Source organism: Pristis pectinata, chromosome 3, assembly GCF_009764475.1.
Source record: "Pristis pectinata isolate sPriPec2 chromosome 3, sPriPec2.1.pri, whole genome shotgun sequence".
Lineage (NCBI taxonomy): Eukaryota > Metazoa > Chordata > Chondrichthyes > Rhinopristiformes > Pristidae > Pristis > Pristis pectinata.
In genome coordinates, this window is record NC_067407.1 from 17815332 (window position 1) to 17834233 (window position 18902).

The 18902-nt window shown below is 39.9% G+C and overlaps 1 protein-coding gene across 8 annotated transcripts in view; it reads right to left on the reverse strand.

Annotated features, from left to right (window-relative positions):
- Positions 1-18902, reverse strand: part of LOC127568515 (dihydropyrimidine dehydrogenase [NADP(+)]-like) — a 581379-nt gene that overhangs the window by 528382 nt on the left and 34095 nt on the right. Inside the window, exons 1-2 of one of the 8 annotated variants that reach the window (XM_052012362.1) lie at positions 15875-16222; positions 15658-15732 (exon numbers count right to left, since the gene is read on the reverse strand). The exons of the other annotated variants lie outside the window; for them this stretch is intronic. The gene's annotated coding sequence lies outside the window, so the exon portion shown is untranslated. Of the gene's footprint in view, positions 1-15657; positions 15733-15874; positions 16223-18902 lie in introns of those variants that run through there. 8 annotated transcript variants of the gene reach the window in all.

Below are 18902 nucleotides of genomic sequence, written 5' to 3' on the forward strand. Positions count from 1 at the left end.
CATTTGGCTCTGGGATCTTAAACACTTTTTAAAAAGTTCCATTTTTTCTTGATCTCTGTAGGAGCAGGATAGAGCATGCCATCTGCTTGATTGCCACACTTGCTCTTGACTCACAGAGGGTACAAGAAAGAATCTTTTCTGAGAGAATATAACTCTGGGGTGCAAAATAATAAAGATGAGTGGCCTGTAAGAGAACAAGTTCACAAGCAGATGGACTAAATGAAGTATATAAACCTATATAGGAAGTTTATAACCTGTTTAGATGTCCGTATTTCAGGGAGAAGTAACCTATTCTGCATGATGTTACATTTTCCACAAATTCTTTCCAAGTGGTAAAGACCCACTAGTTAACAACCAAGGCCTAATTCAAAATGAACAGTGATTAGTAAAGCATACGGGATCCTGGGATGAAAAACAGAAAAGTGGGATACAAAAACAGAGATCTTATTTTAAACCTGTACAAATGATTAGTCAGGCCAGAACTGTCGAATTAGGTCCAATTTTGGTCACTGCACTTTAGAAAGAATGGGAAGATCCTAGAGTGGGAGCAGAAAAGATTGACTAGAATGATTTTGTTAGTGGAAGATTTTAGCCAAAAGGTTAGAATAGAGATGCTGGGGAATAGAAAATTTAACAAAGATCTGCAAGATCATGAATGATTTAGACAGGATCAACAGAAGAAAGCTGCTCCTATTAGTGGATGATTCAAAGATGAGGGTACATAGACTTAAAATTTTGGGCAAATAATACAAAGAGAATGCAAGGGCACTTGAAAGAGAATCATTCGCTAAATATTGGATAAAGAGCAGGAGACTAGAATTGATGGACTTACTTATCTAATTGCTGGCCTAGCTCCTGTCAGGAAGGTTTCTTGTTTAACTGCCCAGTACTCCTTTGAGTTCAAGCTACACATTCCCCATCAGATGGACTGTTGTCAGATTCCATCTGCATTTACACCAGTGTATCATTTGTATCATTTACGCCAGTGTATCTGCATTTACACCAGTTTACGCCATTGCACTTTGATCACCACATCTGCCACAAGGAGAGAGCTGCCTATAGCCACTGTTCTTTCATCCTAGGTTATGCTTTCTTTCACTTTTCCAGGTAGTTATGCAATAGCCATAAACTTATTGTTTCCCATAATTATTTTGTGGAGCTGTAGCCTGTAACCCTGGTCTGCCAGTGCCCCCTACAAGCTAGAGGTTTTTGGCAGCTCCTGAGCTGACCTGATCAGGGGTCTGTTTGTGTTTGGCCAGTGTACCTCAAAATCATGAGTTGTTCCTGGATCACTTGGCTACCTAATGCTGTGATTTCCTCCAATGCAAAGAACCTAATTCCAAGTGACTCATTACAGTGTGTGCCAATGATCACTGGTACAGGATAATGGCTTATAGTGCCATATGCAACTGGACCAATCCTCCTCCTCTGGCAACCCAAATGTTCGTCTTCCCTATACGTAATTATAGGGCAGGCACGGTAGTGCAGTAGTTAGCGTAACGCTTTACAGCGCAACCCGGGTTCAAATCCGGCCACTGTTTGGAAGGAGTTTATATGTTCTCCCCGTGTCTGCATGGGTTTCCTCCGGGTGCTCCGGTTTCCCCCCACATTCCAAAGACGTACGGGTTAGGAAGTTATGCGCATGCTATGTTGGCGCCAGAATGTGGCGACACTTGCGGGCTGCCCCCAGAACACTACGCAAAAAGATGTATTTCACTGTGTGTTTCGATGTACATGTGACTAATAAAGATATCTTATCTTATTAATATGGTCCATCCTGCATAAGTGCCAACACCGTCTTTTTGAATCCACACAGTCTTTTTCCCAGGGTTGGGGAATGAAGAACTAGAGAGCATAGGTTTAAAGTGAGAGGGGAGAGATTTAATCGGAACCTGAGGGGAAACCTTTTCACCCAGAGGGTAGTCCATATATGGAATGAGCTGCTAGAGGAAGTGGTTGAGGTTTAGTGTGATATGAGCCAAATGCAGGCAAATTTGACTAGCTTAGATGAGCATCTTGGTTGGACCAGCTGGGCCAGAGGGCCCATTTCCATGCTGTATTACTCTATGACTCTTTGACCACATTTCTATCATCTCAACTGAGGTATTTTAGATACACATCCTGGCCTACAAGAAGTCCACCTGCTGCAGTATCCATGCACATGCCTATGGCAGCAACCTTGATCAATAAAATTACATTAGAGTACTGTCCTTATCACCCTCCTTACATGTGCAATACTGTTCAGCATCTCTGTTTCCACCTCCTCATTATCCACTTCCACCATGTGGACTGCTCCATGTGCTTTCAACCAGCATCCACTGCCATCACTGCAGACGGTACAATTTTCAAAACTTACAGGCCTGTATAATATGTCCTACCTTGTGACAATTGTAGCAGTGGGACATTTTGCATGGTCATTCTGTGGCCGAGTAGATTGAAATTAAAAATCCTAAGCATGCTCACAAGCTATTGTAACTAAGGGGACACATTCAAGGTACCATGCTCCATCACAATTTGGGCCATTTTCTAAAGAAATATAATCACGATGTGAGATACATAATATATACAAATATATGGAATTTATATATAGATATAGTTAGAGATAGATAGATAGAATGAGGCCAAGGATGGTTTCAATGTGAAATTGAAAATTAATGAACTGTAATTGGTGTTGCTCTTGTGAAGCAGAGACAAAAATCATCTTGCTGGAGTAAAACAAGGACAGTTTAACTCTGCATGTGGCTCATGTAATATTCAACTAGGATTTTTTTCATACTGACATCAAATGACAAAAAGTGGAGAAGCTAATTCTACAGAGCAAAGGTTTCTCAAAAGCCAAAGAAAAAGAAAAAAAAACACCCATACAACATCGCTCTTCACAAGGATAAAAGGATTAATCCAAGTGCAGGAATGAATTGATATTTGTGTGTATGTAAATATATATACTCTTCTGATATAAAGCAATTATTGGACTGAATTTCCCAGCAGCTTATACACGATTCTTTTTTTGACAATACTCAAAATTTACATTTAACATACACAGGCCATCCCCGATAAAGAACGGGTTTCATATTTACTGTTACGGACTCAGTGAAAGTCCCTTTAAGATAGAGAGTGTGTGTGTATGTGTGTGTGGGCCGTGCTTACGTCAATAGAAGATAAAGGACGTAATGACGTTGTTGAAGAAGTAAGAAGAAGAAGAAGGAGAGAGAGAGAGAAGGGAGAGAGACACCAGCCTGCTTGTTTTCTCTATCGATGGATGAGAAACAATAACTGTGTTTGCCATAGAAATCCATGTATGGAAGTTGGAAGTAATCCGGTGGAGTTCACTTTGTTGCTGACCTGTAGAAGGAAACAGGTATTTGTGTGTGGACGACCACGATTCGGATGCTTTTCGGGGTGAGGAAGTCACTACCGAGTAAACACTGAAGTGTCGTTTGGGTTCCATCGTGGAACATTTGGATTTCATATGTACTCTCTCTATGTTTCTCTACGTCTACGTCTTATCTTCAGACAACGGTGGTTGTTGAAGAAGCCCTTGCTCATGTTTCACCTTATGGCTTGCGGAACTGAACTTTAAGAACCATTCCGGAACTGGGAGTTTTGGACTTTGTCACACACACACACGAAGAGTTTAGTTTTGGGGTTAACGTTCGAGGTTTAACATTCTTGAATTCTAACATACTAACATTTTTTTTAACTTTTATTTTACGTATTATCATAATTAGTGATTAATAAAATAGTTTTTAACACTGAATCATGCTCAGTGTGTTTCTTTTGTTGCTGGTTCGTGACATTACAGATGTCCATAGTCAATTTTGTCCATAAGTTGTAAATTACACAAAAGACGCTGGATATGGTAACCATACCTCCACAACATTGTAGTGATTGGCATCAAAAGAAGTGATAAGAAAGAACAATTACTAAAAGTGGAGAGAGAGAGGAAACTAGTTCTGCCATTCGTGGAGAGAACGTATGTACTTATGTCAGACTTCTGATTTTAATAATATTATGGTTGCTTGTTCCCGTGTATGGGTGCTCCTAAATCAGGTGTTCATAACCCAGGGACAGCCTGTAGTGTAAAATTAATAGTATGAATTTGAAGTTCCAATGTTACTGCATTTCTTATTCCAGAGATACAAAGGGACACTGCCAGTGACAGAAATTATGCAATTGTTTAATTACAAATGCAGTTAACACAACCTTAAAAGTTTTCTTTGACAGTAAAGGTACATGTGAATTAGAACTTCATTCCCTGTTACTTCTGAAATTCATTTCCAGCAACTTTAGTGGAAGTGAATTTCAGAAGCAGAGTTCCAAGCTACTGTACTAGCTCATACACAGAGGATGAATTTACAACACCAGACAGACTTGCATCATGATTCTTAAAGTATGAGCTGCATTTTTTCTTTAACAATAGCTGGTACATACTCATCTCGAGATCAGAAATTTCTAGTTTCTGGTCTCACTCCAAAGACTTGCACACATAGATCCAGCTCTATGTGATGTACTGAGGTAGCAGTGCACTGTTGAAGGATCTGCATTTCAGATGAGATACAGCTCTGCGTAAAGTATTATTTCACAGAGAAGAGCAAGGAAATTCTCTACAGTATTTTGGTTTACCCCTCACCCAACTTCATCAAAATCAGGATATGTGGATATCACCACAATGCTCACCTTCTGGTGGAGCAGTGAAGTTTTGTGTAAGGCCTCCCAACAGCAAAGTTCTATCTCTCATGTGGCTCAAGGGAACATACACAACAGAAGCAACCTTGCACAGTAAAGTAAGGCCTTTCCTCTGATGACTCTGCCACCATAGAGTGCACGGAGAAATTTGGTAACCTGACTTTCCAGTGGGATGGATGGTTAGAGAGAGCATCTGTAGGCACAAAGAGGATCAAGGGGTTTGAGGGAACTAGTGGAAGGAATCTTTGAGTAACAAGGCAGAGCATCATAAGTTTGGTTATGGGGTGAGGGGTGGGAGGTTATTGGGATAATAAAATAGAGTGGTCAGGGCTGTGGAAGGGGTATTGAGAGTTTCCAGCCCACTATACATATGGAAGCCCTTTCTCTCCTTCTCGTTCTAATGTTTTTAGTTCATTCAGGAGAAAAATATATTCTATCACTCAACGGACATGCAGCTTTTTTTCTTTTGATAAGGACAACTACATATAATACAAAATGAGCCAACACATGTACAAAGGCAATATCTGGACAGGAAAAGAGAATATAAAGACGTTCATAGTGAACTGTCATAATAATACATCAGAAAAACCAAGTGAAAGAGAAGTACAACTTAATTAAGATGAATAAGTTTACACAGAGCTATCCAAGATGCTGTTTCTATATTACGGGTTATTTTTAGTTTTATTCCATTTGTAGTGAGAACTGCTATGAAAATAGAAACTTCTTTCATTATAAGGAATTTTCTGTCATTTGGACTGCTTGCAGTGAATAGCAGAGAAGTGTTTTAGGGGAAGCTGGAGAGGTGCACGAGGAAAAAGAGATTTGCTGATCAAGTGAAGTAAAGGGGAGTAGCAGGAGAGTCAGAACAAGCCTGGTGTGATCCAGATTAGTTAGTTCAGGGTCATGCATAAGGTGGAGGCAAGCAGAAGCATAAACCCCAATCCTTCTCCCACACCCACCACTAATAATCATCGGAAAGAAAAACACGATTATAGATACATGTATACAGGTTCACTCCATAAGATGAAGGATGCATGCAAGTACATCTCTAAACCTCAGTATTTAAATTCCTATCCATGGCCTCATAAAACCAAATAACCTATTTCTGCTCTGCACATTTAAACATCATTAGCTTTCTAGACTTCTTCTGAAAGGTGAATGTGATTTCTTGCACATCTTCAGAGCACAAAATGTATCCTGCATACTACCTTCTCCTTTTTATGGAACTGCAGAGCATCACTTATCAAAGAAACAAAAAATCTGGTTTTAAAAAGAATTAATTTTAATATAACTCACTCAGATGCAGCTTCACATGACCAAGGTATTCAAACTTATCCACAGTGGCACAGCTAGTAGGGTTGCTGCCTCACAGCTCCAGCAATCTGGTTTCAGTCTGTCTGTGTCACTTTCTCTGTGCGACCACATCGGTTCCCTCTGCATACTCCAGTTTCCTCCCAACATCCCAAGGACCTACGAGTTCTAGGCTAATTGGCCACTGTAAGTTGCTGCTGGTATTTAGGTGAGTGGTAGCTTTTAGGAGCTAATGGTGGGAATAAAAATAGAATTAGCTTAAATGGGTGCTAAATGATTGGTGTGGACTTCGTGGACCAAAGGGCCTGTCTGCTTGGTGTATATGTTTACGATAATACGCTTGATATATTTTTCTCTAGATTTGACCTGGATCCTCTAGATTAGGCTCCAGCAAATTATGAAAATTATTGTGAATCTGCAGGCTTCCTGGTGAATTGTGTTTCAGGGACCTATCTCACCTTCACCTATATCTCCTTGTCTCCAAGGCAGAAAGGGTCCCAAGCTAGAAAGGGTGGTTGCTAAGCTCCATGTAAGGAGCCAATCAGTCACCAATCAGTGAGGACCATGAAAACACAGGAAGCAGATGGGGATATTTTGCATGGCAACTACAAACCAAGACAGGTTTTTGTTCAATATGTTCCTTATAAATCTCAGTTATATTCAAATTACAGTCTTGGAGTAAGTGGAATTAGTAAAGCTTTGTTGCTCTGTGAGTAAAGAAGAAGTGTTATTTTTCTGACCATTGAGGTTGAAAATCACACTGCAGATGTATTTCTGTGTTGTACTATTGTTGGTGTCATTGTGCAATTGAAAAGAAAGGTATAACAGCAAATAAAAATTTACTTGAAAGGTGGGAAATTAATTTCAGCATTAAGATATCCCAAAATGTGCACAAAATTGTGGACCCAAAACAACACTGCTCATGCTTCCTTTCAATATTGCAGAAAGAATGCTGAATAGCAAATGACATTGTCCTGTGCACAAATGGGGCAGAACTTGCATCAGGCACAAATAGCAACTCTTCCAGGAAATGCATTGTCAATTTTCTGGAATGACATCAAATGACCCAGAAATACTTCATAATGGCAGATGAAAGGATTTTCAATTGCATAACACTGAAAAAGTTTGATGTAATTGAATCTCTGTGCAGCATCTTTTTAAAACAATTAAACTTGTTTGTCTTGCGAATGAATGTTTTACTGAGCCATTGATTCATGGAACAGATTGTCAATTTGACATCTCTGAGCAGAAGAGCATTAAAAGTTTTCTACCTTTTTAAGGTAGTAAAACTAGAAGTAAAACACTGTTTCACATGGAAGGGGGTAGTCAGGCCACAAAATATCATGAACTCAGTGGGGACAGTTTCTGCTTTTATTGCTTTTTGGCATTCTCCATTTTCTTGTCTCTATATTCAGACTGCCTTGCATCATGACCTTCCTTCTCTTCCAATTCCTAAACCGCACTTCTCCCTTTCTTTCCTTTTTTATCCTTTGATATGAGTACATCCAATGCTTTCCCTTTTGAAGCATGTCTCTAAGGGTCTGCCCCATCAGAATACTCCACTCACACACCTGCCTACTAGAACTGCACACACTGACACAACCCACTGGTAGCCTAAGGCTTGATCTGCCATTGCCCAGATTATGAAAAAAACTTCTGAGCCTTAATCTGAGCCTTGATGTTTCTTCTGAGGACCAAGTGGCCTCAATTTTATATTCTCTGAAGAACACAGATCAGACATACTTGGGGGCTAACTTGAATGACAAGAGTCATGGTTCATGGCATCTTTAAATTTCATTTGTTTTCTCATTGCCTGCCTCTTCTTTGAACTAGCCTTTGTCACCAATTTTTTTTGCACCCTAGCTCCAAAATGTAATCTTCTTTCATGCTTAAGTTTAGACCACTCTTTCCTACAACTTGTGGTCACTGCAGCTTCTGTTTCTTTTCCCAGCCATGCATGCTCCTTTCTATCCTCCATTGTGTCAGAACTTACCATCTTAAGTGCAATAAATGTCTAGTCATAGAGTAAAAGCATGGAAATAAGACCTGCGACCTAACTCGTCCATACACACCAAGATGTCTATTTGAGCTAATCACATTTGCCTGTGTGTGGCCCATACCTCTTTTTGAATCTTGCCACGTGTTTGTGTCATTCATTTTGAATTTGCTGCCAACAACGTGGATAAGTGTACTAGTACATCGTGGCTCCTTTTGAACAGTGATACTGCATTCATTTCCATCTCAGATTCAACATCTGCAACACCCTTAGATTCCAGGCAAATCCATAGCCATGGATTCTTCTATCTATGTATATGCATGGCATATGACCATGTATGGCATCATTTGTTTGGATGCCACACAAAACAAAAGCTTTTTACTGTATCTCAGTACATGTGATCACAATAAACCAATAATAAATAAAGATATCCTGAGGTCAACCAGCATGATTTGGTGTGAAAGATTCTTAACAAACAATGTTCTGCAGCCATTCCCCAGGCTGTCTTCTCTGCTCATCTCCTTCCTTAATTCCTCTCTGGGTAGTGGAGTAGCTTGAAACTTCTTGAGCAGTTCCTTCTCCTTCACTGCCTACCCAAAGCAGGGACTTTAACCTCAAGGTTAGTGGCTTTGCCTCGCTTCTGCACCAGCCCACATTGCTAACCATTCTTATCTGATCTCCTCTATTGAACTCCGCTGATGATAGGTCAGACACTTTCTTACAACCAACTGCCATAAGCTTAAAAGGAGTGAAGGTGGTACTTCTTTGAAAGACATCAAGTTGTTGGTTATATTTCCTGTAATTTCTGAAATGCATCTTCCACTCATTAAGAATTTACAAAATGACATTTCAATCACCTTTTCTTCCTCAGGCAGTTTCATTGCAGCCTTCGGTGCACTGGTTCCTATAACTAGCTTGTTTGAGCTGCAGCTGGTTTGCAATGTCCAGTCGCTGGAAATTCCTTAGAGGCTCCTAAGCACTCTGATCAGTGGTCTGTTAAAGCATTGCCAGGGAATCCTGGAGTATGGGTGTCTTCTCAATCTGCTGCCCAAGGCTATGATCAATTCAAAAACACAGTTCCTTAATCAGGTTCAATGATTGCTGGTGCACGGTCACAGCCCATAATAATAGAGGTGACTGGACCCAAATGTACCTGCCAAATACCCAGCAGAACATCTCATCCAGGATTCTGAGGGTGCCTTGCACATAACATCATTATAGTTCACCACAGCAGAATGCAGTGGAAATATGCTAAATATACATCTTGCCACAACATATGATGACTCACCATGGTAGCTATATACATATTTGACATTATGCCCTCAATCTGCATAATGATCGATATGCATAATTTTTCATACACTCTTTGGACATGCAATACTGATGAGTATTCCCATTTCCATCTCATCACCCCCTGATTTCATCACATGTGAAGAATGCCGGTAGGTTCATTCAATAAGACAAGACCCCCACATACCTGGTACATGGATAGAAAAGGTTTAGAGGAAATTGGATAGACATCTTGGTCGACTTGGACAAGTTGGGCCAAAGGGGCTGTTTCTGTGCTCTACAACTCTGTGACTCTATTACCTACTTCAGAGGTATATTGGGGCCACTTTCTTTATTGGCTACTAGCTTCTTGAAGGACTTGCACCTTTATGCAATGCAGTCTATCCTATAGCGACCATAAACACTGGGCCACCTGGAATGAGTATTACGAGACTGGATGTCTCCCATGGTATCCATAGCTAGGGCTCTTGCCCTTTCTACCTATGTGATTCATGGCCTCCCTGTCATTACAATTCATGTGACCTGCTGGTTTCCCACTGAACCCACTTGCACCATCCATGACAGTCAGCCTACATGAAGACCACACTATCTTTACCAACCCTGTTCTTGCTTAGTGCAAAGTGATCTTATGTTCTCACTCATCATCTCATTGCTGGTGCCAACCCTGTAGACTGCTTTGTGCATTAGGTCCACAGTATGACTCCACTTTGTTTGAATTCTCTGAACAACTTCAGAGAACATTGGATGAAATCTCCCTTCAAGATCTGCACAATTTTCTTGTCCAATATCTCCTCCATGATCTGTGATACCAATGGACTCACTAATGTCTTGAGTATCATACCGCTTCTCTATTTTATGTCTTTTCTGCAACCACAATGATAGAACTTGCCTTCAAGAACGGCTCCATACATTCCATGCACAAAAGTACACAGAGGGAATGGCTGAGTCTACCCGTATTGTCTGACCTTTCCGACACACCTCATACATTCATTTCTTGCCATGCTTACCATATGGGTTTCAACCCAGAGAGCATGGTTTTCTAGCTTCACCACGACAGATCTATTCTCCTGTTCTCATAAGCAGCAACATGTAAAACCTATCACCAGAGTGGTATTTCTGGGTTCTTTGGTGTGGCTGCAAGTATAATCACTCAGAAGGAGCAGAGCTATGTAGAGAATGTTCCTTGTTTAAGGGACCCAGTTTGATCCAGACAGCAGTGTCTGATACAGCAGTATATCAAGATCATATTGCACGGTACACTCTTTTCTTAATGTACCTTTGAAATTCTCAGAGGGAGATGAGAAAGATGTACTTTTCACACTGAAGGTGGCAAAATTGGTGAAAATAGATCTGTTGAAGTATATGGAAATTATTGGGGAGAGGAGTGCAGCGGAGTTCAAGATCAACCTTACTATGGTTCTGGTAATGCTTTGCTTTACAACGCCTCAATCCATTCTTCAATCATTCCCAACAACACCTCCCCTTCCCAAGGCACCTTTCAATGCAAGGATAAGAGATGCACAAACAAATGCAACAGAGCAGGATTTATGCTTGCAGTTCAAATGGTGCCAATTTAATTATTGCTGTACTAGATCATTCAATACTAGAGTAGAGGGGCACAAGCATTGAATAGGCATAATCATCAAATAATTCCCCAGGTATCACAAAACTATCATAATCATTGTCTGAAAAATACCATAGAACCATAGAACAATACAGCACAATACAGGCCCTTCGGCCCACCATGTTGTGCCGATCTTTAAACCACACCTAAGACTATCTAACCCCTTCCTCCCACATATCCCTCTAACTTAAATTCCTCCATATGCTTATCTAACAATCTCTTGAACTTGACCAACGTATCAGCCTCCACCATCACCTCAGGCAGCGCATTCCATGCACCAACCACTCTCTGGGTGAAAAACCTCCATCTGACATTTCCCTTGAACTTCCCACCCATTACCTTAAAGCCATGCCCTCTTGTATTGAGCATTGGTGCCCTGGGAAAGAGGCGCTGGCTGTCCACTCTACCTATTCCTATTAATATTTTGTATACCTCTATCATGTCTCCCCTCATCCTCCTTCTCTCCAATGAGTAAAGCCCTAGCTCCCTTAGTCTCTCCTCATAATCCATACTCTCCAATCCAGGCAGCATCCTGGATTTGCTTTTAATTTTTAACGTTATTAATTGAGCATGGTGTCTTAGAACATGAACATTTTATTTAAAAACAAAAATGAATACATAAGATAAATTTTGTGACACTATACCACACCACCAAAAGCATCCAACTCAAAGCTAGCATATTTTAACAAATGTTCCAGCCACTAATTTGCACAGTGCCCACAACTCTGATACACACTGCTCATGTTCAAATGCATTTGCCAAATTTACTCTTAAGGCTCAGGCAGTACTACATTAGCTTCAGAAAAATGAATAATTAGAGGAATTTTGTTGAAAAAAAATCATGACCGACCATGCTCTACAAATGTTAACACAGTAATCATGATGCCAAACCACCTGGCTTCTATGTAGCGAGTTGCCATTTCAGAGGCTGTATTCACTTGCTAAATTAAAGCAGATCAGAATTTGAACTTCCTCTACCCCACAAAGGTCACCCTTAAACATGTGCTGCTGCTTCACAATACTCCCACGCTTGATGGGACAGGGTGAAGTAGAGGCAGATGTTCAAGCTGCTCTTCAGTGTGGCTGTGGGTGGTAATAACTGGAGTGTAAAATTGAACTTGTAGTTTCAGCGATGCTTGTAGCTTGTTGAGTAATGCTGGAAGCCAATACTACGACAAGTCCGTAGTCTCAAAGTTAAAGGCCTTCTCTAAAGATAGGAATTTCCCATTCTTTCTTCAATGATGAAAGCAATTATTCTGGAGCAGTGCTAACATTCCAAGTGTTCTAACAGTACTGTAAAGATGCCCAACCCTGTAGATTTATTACATCTCCATCATCCTGATGCCAGTCTTTGATTGAGAAGATATATGCTGGGAAACCTGTTCACTTAGGTCCTGGGTGTTCATTTCCTTTTTGCACTGTTATCTGCATCCAGTTTCAACAAATTAATGGAAAAGAAAAATATTTTTGAACTGAAGGATCCAAAGCTGAAGATTTTAGCCATAAAAGTTAAATAATGACAAATGCCTTTTGACTGCCAGATGCAGTAGAATTCCACCCAATATCTCCTTCTTTACCTCAGCTATCCACTTTATTTTCTGAACACATTCCTGTGAAGCGCCTGAGGCTGTTTTCCTACATTGAAGTCAGTTACCAATTCCAGGTGTTGCAGTTGTTTTCTGTCTAAAAATACTCTAGGTTCATTACCTTTCTGTTCTATGTCTCAATTTATAAATCTCAAATTCCATTGTTTATTTTTATAGTTTTGTGAATCTGGACATATCTATGTCTCAATTTATAAATCTCAAATTCCATTGTTTATTTTTATAGTTTTGTGAATCTGGACATATCTAAGGAGTTAATATATTAGTATCTTTTTTTTTAATGCCATTCCCATCAAGTGTCTTTCTTCTGAATTTATACCTCCATTCCTTGTTTCACCACCAAAACTACTGTGTCTCAAATTTCAAGCAAGGAACTGCATGTAGTCCTGCTGTCCATTCCACCACTCTTTCTGAATTTATTTGTTCATGAAGTCGATTACAGTTCATTGGATCATTTCTCATTGCGTTACTGGAAAAAGTTGATGATATTGCCTACAAACTGAACACGGCTACACACATTTTTTAATGAACATATTGGTCTGCACTGCCAATCATTTCCAGATCCATTGGTGGTCAGTGGGAGATTGACCATGGCAATTCTGGGGGTATTTTAAATTTAAATTTTATTTACAGCGTGGTAACAGGCCCTTCCGGCTCAACGAGTCCACGCCACCCATTTTTTTTTAAACCCAAATTAACCTACCCGTACATCTTTGCAATGTGGGAGGAAACCGGAGCACCCGGAGGAAACCCACAAAGACACGGGAGAACGTACAAACTCCTTACAGACAGTGACAGGAATCGAACCCTGATCGCTGGCGCTATAATAGCATTGCGCTAACTGCTATGCTACCGTGCCGCCCCACCTCACGTTTATCCAAACAGCAACCACACAACCATTGCACAGGCATCAACCATTGCGCATAACCTATTACCATGACTGCAAATTGGATTTGAAGGTGTCACTTCTGATCAACATTCATCAATCTCAAAACAAACAGCATATCCCCACAGTAGATCAGCAGACACCTGAATAAAAGGATCCCCTCTGTCCTATAGATCAATTGCTCCCTATATCTGTCCAGTTTATATTTTCAACATAGTACCAAATGCATTTCTTGGTGTCCCATTACTTAGCTGGTTAAAAAGTAATCACATTAAAGAAACCTCACAAACAGCATGCTAGGAAGCAAAAAGCACAATTTTTAATTTTTAAATATCATACAGGGTGCTAAATTAAACTTGGAACATATACATTTGATTAAAATGTAATATCATTAACTTTTTTTAAGTATTGTTTTTATTTTAATATTCCTTATATATTGAAAAATTCCAGCACAGCAAGTACAATACATATAAAGACCAAATTAGTTCTTCAGATGAGAGTGTTTGCATGTATGCATGAAATGGCACACTGTTAAAAATTCACTTGGACATCACGAAAGAAGTAAAACATTTTCACGGTATTTTACAATGAGACAAGTTTACAAATACCTGAAATTCACATCATTTCAAGTGATTTACTTTGATTGCTGTGGAGAAGGCAGCAGACAGCACAGGCTACAAATGAGCTCCAAGTCAACAACATCAATTCACCATTTCATTTTAGTTACACAAGTACAAAAGTCCTGAAGTGTCTGTTGGGTTCCAATAGTTTTGCTGTTGTTGCTACTTCAAAATATGAACCAATATCAATTGTACTTCCTTTATCCACATGGACAAATTAAAGAAAAAATAAAATTTCAAACATTGCCGTTTCCAGCATTTATTTATTTATTTAAAGGAGAGCCTGCAATCTGCTTCAAGAATGACGATGGCAGAGAATTCTCTTCTAATATCTAATACGAAATGCTTTCCAACCTGTCCTTTAATTCTACTTGTGAACATTTTAAACTTGTTTTAACCAACCAATTGAAACAATCACCATTAAACTCCTTTAATAGAAAAGGTCTCTGTTACGTCAAACACATTTTTTTTAAGGAAAGCAATTAGAAGGGTTTGGAAAGGGAAGGCTGGAGCACTAGAGCATGGGGATCCAAAGGAAGAATTGTGTGGTCAGGTCTTCCAGTGTAAGGTGGTGCTGCTGGGCAAGTACCAAGAGGATATGAGGAGAATTGAGGGAAAGTACAGGTTTAGAACTAGGACACACAAAAGGCCAAATGGGGTGAGAGGGCAGCAGTAAGGAAGTGCCAAAGAGAGGGCAGACTGCCTAATGAATGGTGTTAAACTTTGTGACATAGACCCTGAGCCCCAAATACTTATTGGAGGGGGAGGTTAAAGGGATCACAGGATATTCCAGGAGATGGGAGTGAGGAAAGAAGCAGCGATTTGCACTCCAGGGCGATTGGTGGTTTATAATGATGTCTCATGTCTCTTGACTTGCCTCTGAGATCTAGTGTTGGCTGGCTAAAGTACCTGTGCGGCATGTCTGCTCAAGTCTGCACTATTGCTAATTGAGGAATTGAGGTCAATGACAAGACGAAGGATAGAACCAGTGTGGACAGTGAAATAGAGAAATGAATACACTGAAACAATGTCTTTTCTGATCTTGGGATCTTCCAAGGCACAACACAGCCAATGAAGTACTTCTGTCCTGTTTTGTTCTCCATTAACGTTCCAATGTGGGAAACACAGCAAGTAATTCTTGCATAACAAGCACCAACAGCAAAAGATAGGATACCCTTAGGGATGGTAAATGAGGGATAAACATTAACCAGGTCACTGGGCATAGCACCCTGCTCTTCTCTGAAACAGTGCCATGAGCTCTTTGTTGCCCCCCTGCGAAGTGAGATTGGACCTTGTTTTATTTTCTTATCTATATGGCAGCACCCTCAACAATGTAAAACTGCCTCAGACATGGAGTGATAGCCTACATTTTTTTATTCAACTCCCTAAAGTGAGACTTGAACCTGCAACCATTCTGACTCTGAGGTGAATGTGCTACTAATCATGCCAAAGCTACACTTTATAATTGAGCTGTAACAGTGTGGTCAAAACCTAAGTGGATGACACTTGGAATCACAAACTGTAAGTGACATTGAGGTGATTTTCCTTCCAACATAAAAGTCAGTTTGAGAGGCAAGTTCACACTTCTGCAAGACCTGCAGGCCAGATTGTACTCAATCTGGCTCATTCCTCGCACTCACCTCCTCCTCAGTCCCACTGTGCTATTCCCCTGGCTCACTGCTGTCACTGGCATTTTTAACCATTCTTAAATGTACCTGATAATCAAAGACATGTAAAAGCATTAGAAATAGATATAAACAATTTAAAAGACTAAAATACTATTTATTTAAAAGTAAGCTTAAGTGACAGACATTAATTAAAACGCTAAGATTAAAGAAAATAAAGCAAGTCCCTTACCTATACTTGATTTTTCAATCCAGGTCTGCATTCCTATTGAAGCAAATAGGGTCATACTATTTACACCTGCCATAACCAGTATAAAGCTGAGGGGTCAGATGTGAAGGGTACCTGGCCCCTCCAGTCAACATAACTAATTGCCAGCCTTGCTTCAATGCCCAGTCCAGTGGCAGAACAGGAGGTTGGATGTTTCAGTATGACCTCCTGTTTGTTACTAAAAACTGCATTGCAATGTGCAGGCACAGAAGTCAGGAGCAAGTTGACATAGGCCCAGCAGCTCGCCCACCATTTGCTACAGAACTGATAGCTAGTGAGCAACACAATTGGCCCTGCATTAATGAAGTGAAGTGGAATGGAACACTCCAATATGGGAATATATGTAGGATCTGTACTAAACATTCCTGTTATCAAGAAAATAGCTCGGAGTACCCACTAACCCATCCACAATCCATGGATAATAACCTCACCCCCACATCACTTCAAATGGAGTGTTGATACAAGTCACACCTGACAATTTTCAATACAGAAAGTACCAAACAAGTTTACCAACAGATAATCATTCACAGAAACAAACAGCAACAGTCAGTCATTGAACCTTTTGTAAACATTGCTTCAAAGCTGCTGTGTTCAAATAACAGAGGACTTTTGAAATGGTTCATGCCAAAACAGTCAATTATGTTCCATTGAAAGTTATTACAAAGAAAGCAAAACAATAAAAAAGACTACCTGTAGGTAGTCACACAACAGATATGTATGTTTACAGCACTTTGTAGAACTTTGCAGCAACCTTACTTTCTTAAATAATCTTTCTCTATAGATATATCAAAAGAGCTGCAAGAAAAAGTGTCCAGTCTTTATACAAACACCAGCTTTCAAATCTCCAGTGATCCTATTGAAATACAAGCTGCCAAATCAAGTGCTGGCCTACACTAGGGCTGTCCCAATTATACCATGATATTGCTTTGCTGTCTTTCATCGACATTAAAATGTTCCTAGCAGTCGAGTATATTCAGTTTATTACCACCAGAGTTCAGCATCTGGGAATACATTCAATGGAATTGCCGTGATAGGCGTTTCTCCAATAAATCCTAACGGCTATGCATGAAGTGCAAGTTTATGTCATAGCATGCCTTTTGATGACAATATTTTGAGGATCTTTTTTAAATTATGTTATTTAGCTTAAAAAAATCACTACCGAAAAGGTAATCCAAAATAAGGCACAAACATAACTCCATGCTTGTCACAGAATCTCATGCCAATCCAAAATACATTTAGGCTTTTGAAAGCCAGAAGATAAGGTTGCACACGAAAGTGGTGTGGATTCAGGTACAGACAGTAAACTAGGTGATAGGGCAGGAACCAACAAGAACTGGTTTACAAGGCAAGCTTGATGTGGAGAGATATGATATGGTGCATGGGGCTCAAGTGTCAGAACTTTTGCTGATTCCAACTTCCATGAAAGAACTGATTCAAACTCAATTCAATGTGGTTTAGTTCCATACCCAGGAAGGTCCACATATTACAAAATAAACCAAACAAATACTTGCATGCGCCAATCAATTGGAAATAAAGTTAATATGGACAGGGTGTAAAATGTTGCACATAGGAAGGGCATAAAAGAATTACATATACACTTACTGAAAGGTATTGAAACAGCCAAGAGTGACACTGAAAGAATCATCAATGTTCAACTCATTCAAATGCTGCAATCAATAGAACAAGGAGAATAATAAATGCCCAAATCATAGAATGCAACCCAGAGGAATTAGCAATTAGACTGTACCGTGTTCTCTTCAGCTTCGACTTCTGGTCATTGAAAAAAGACAGAGCAAATATTTAAGTGTCATAAGGCAGTGCAGAGAAGAGGAAGAAGGCCATTCCCTGGTTGTAAATGTAAAAGTTCAAATCAAATATTGAAAGCTTTCAGCTTGGAAAAAGAACATTCAAGAGATGAACTTATGGAGATATACAAGATAGTAAACAGTATGGAAAGAATTAATTCAAAACACTAACTTTAAGTAAACAGTTAGTTGTAAATGACAGATAAACAGACAATAGAGAAAGATAATGTTAGCAGTAAGAATTACAGAAATGAACAAAGATAAGAAAAAAAAGTGAAATACAGAGGCCTAGAAATTCTTTCACTATAGAACAATCAATCATACTTAGGAGATTTATGACAAAGTTTATAATCATGCTTCTGTGTCCTCTGTGCATATGATATGCTAATGCATGGAAGAGCCTGGTGACTGACAGTAGTGATCTATGTGTACTTGAATTCGCCTGTGAAATTTACTTGCATGTGCGTAGTCCATGCATTCTTCCAGATGAAAACCTTCACTACCAATGTGCTGCCTGCATTGGCAAAACAATAAAGAACCTTGATTGAACAAGTTCCAGCCAAAGGAATCCAATCTCGGGAACTGGCCACAGACAGATGCCCTTTTAGATAAAAACCCACACTTGACTGCTGGTCTTCCTTGGGTTCCCCACCATCACGTTCTGGCCTGACTTTTATCCCAGCCCTGATTCTGATTCTACTCTCCTCAGGGCCTCTCCACCACAATTCCCCCTACTCCCCTGTTGCACAACCTACCTAACCAGCTACTGTCCAAAGCTGAACATGATTGCTTGTTAGCCCACCTGCCATTAAAACCCTCCACACTTTTTCAAACTCAGATATTATTTGCCCAATGCTCTCCTGCCTTGCTTCCCGTTCTTTTCCCATGTAAAGTTTAAGTTAATTGAAACACACATTGTCTTGATACGTTAGATGTGGAGTTGGTCTTTACCCAGGTTGGTATGTCTAAATCCAAGGGTCACAGTCTCAAAATAAGGGGTCAACCATCAGGAGTGATGAGGAGAAATTTCATCACCACACGGGTGATGAATTTTCTAACCAAGAGGACTGTGGAAGCTCAGTTGCTGAATAAGTTCAAGAAATAGACTGGTAAATGTTTAGCTATCAGGGAATCAAGAGATAAAGGACTAATGCAGGAAAGTGGCATGGTGGTAAAAGATCAACCAC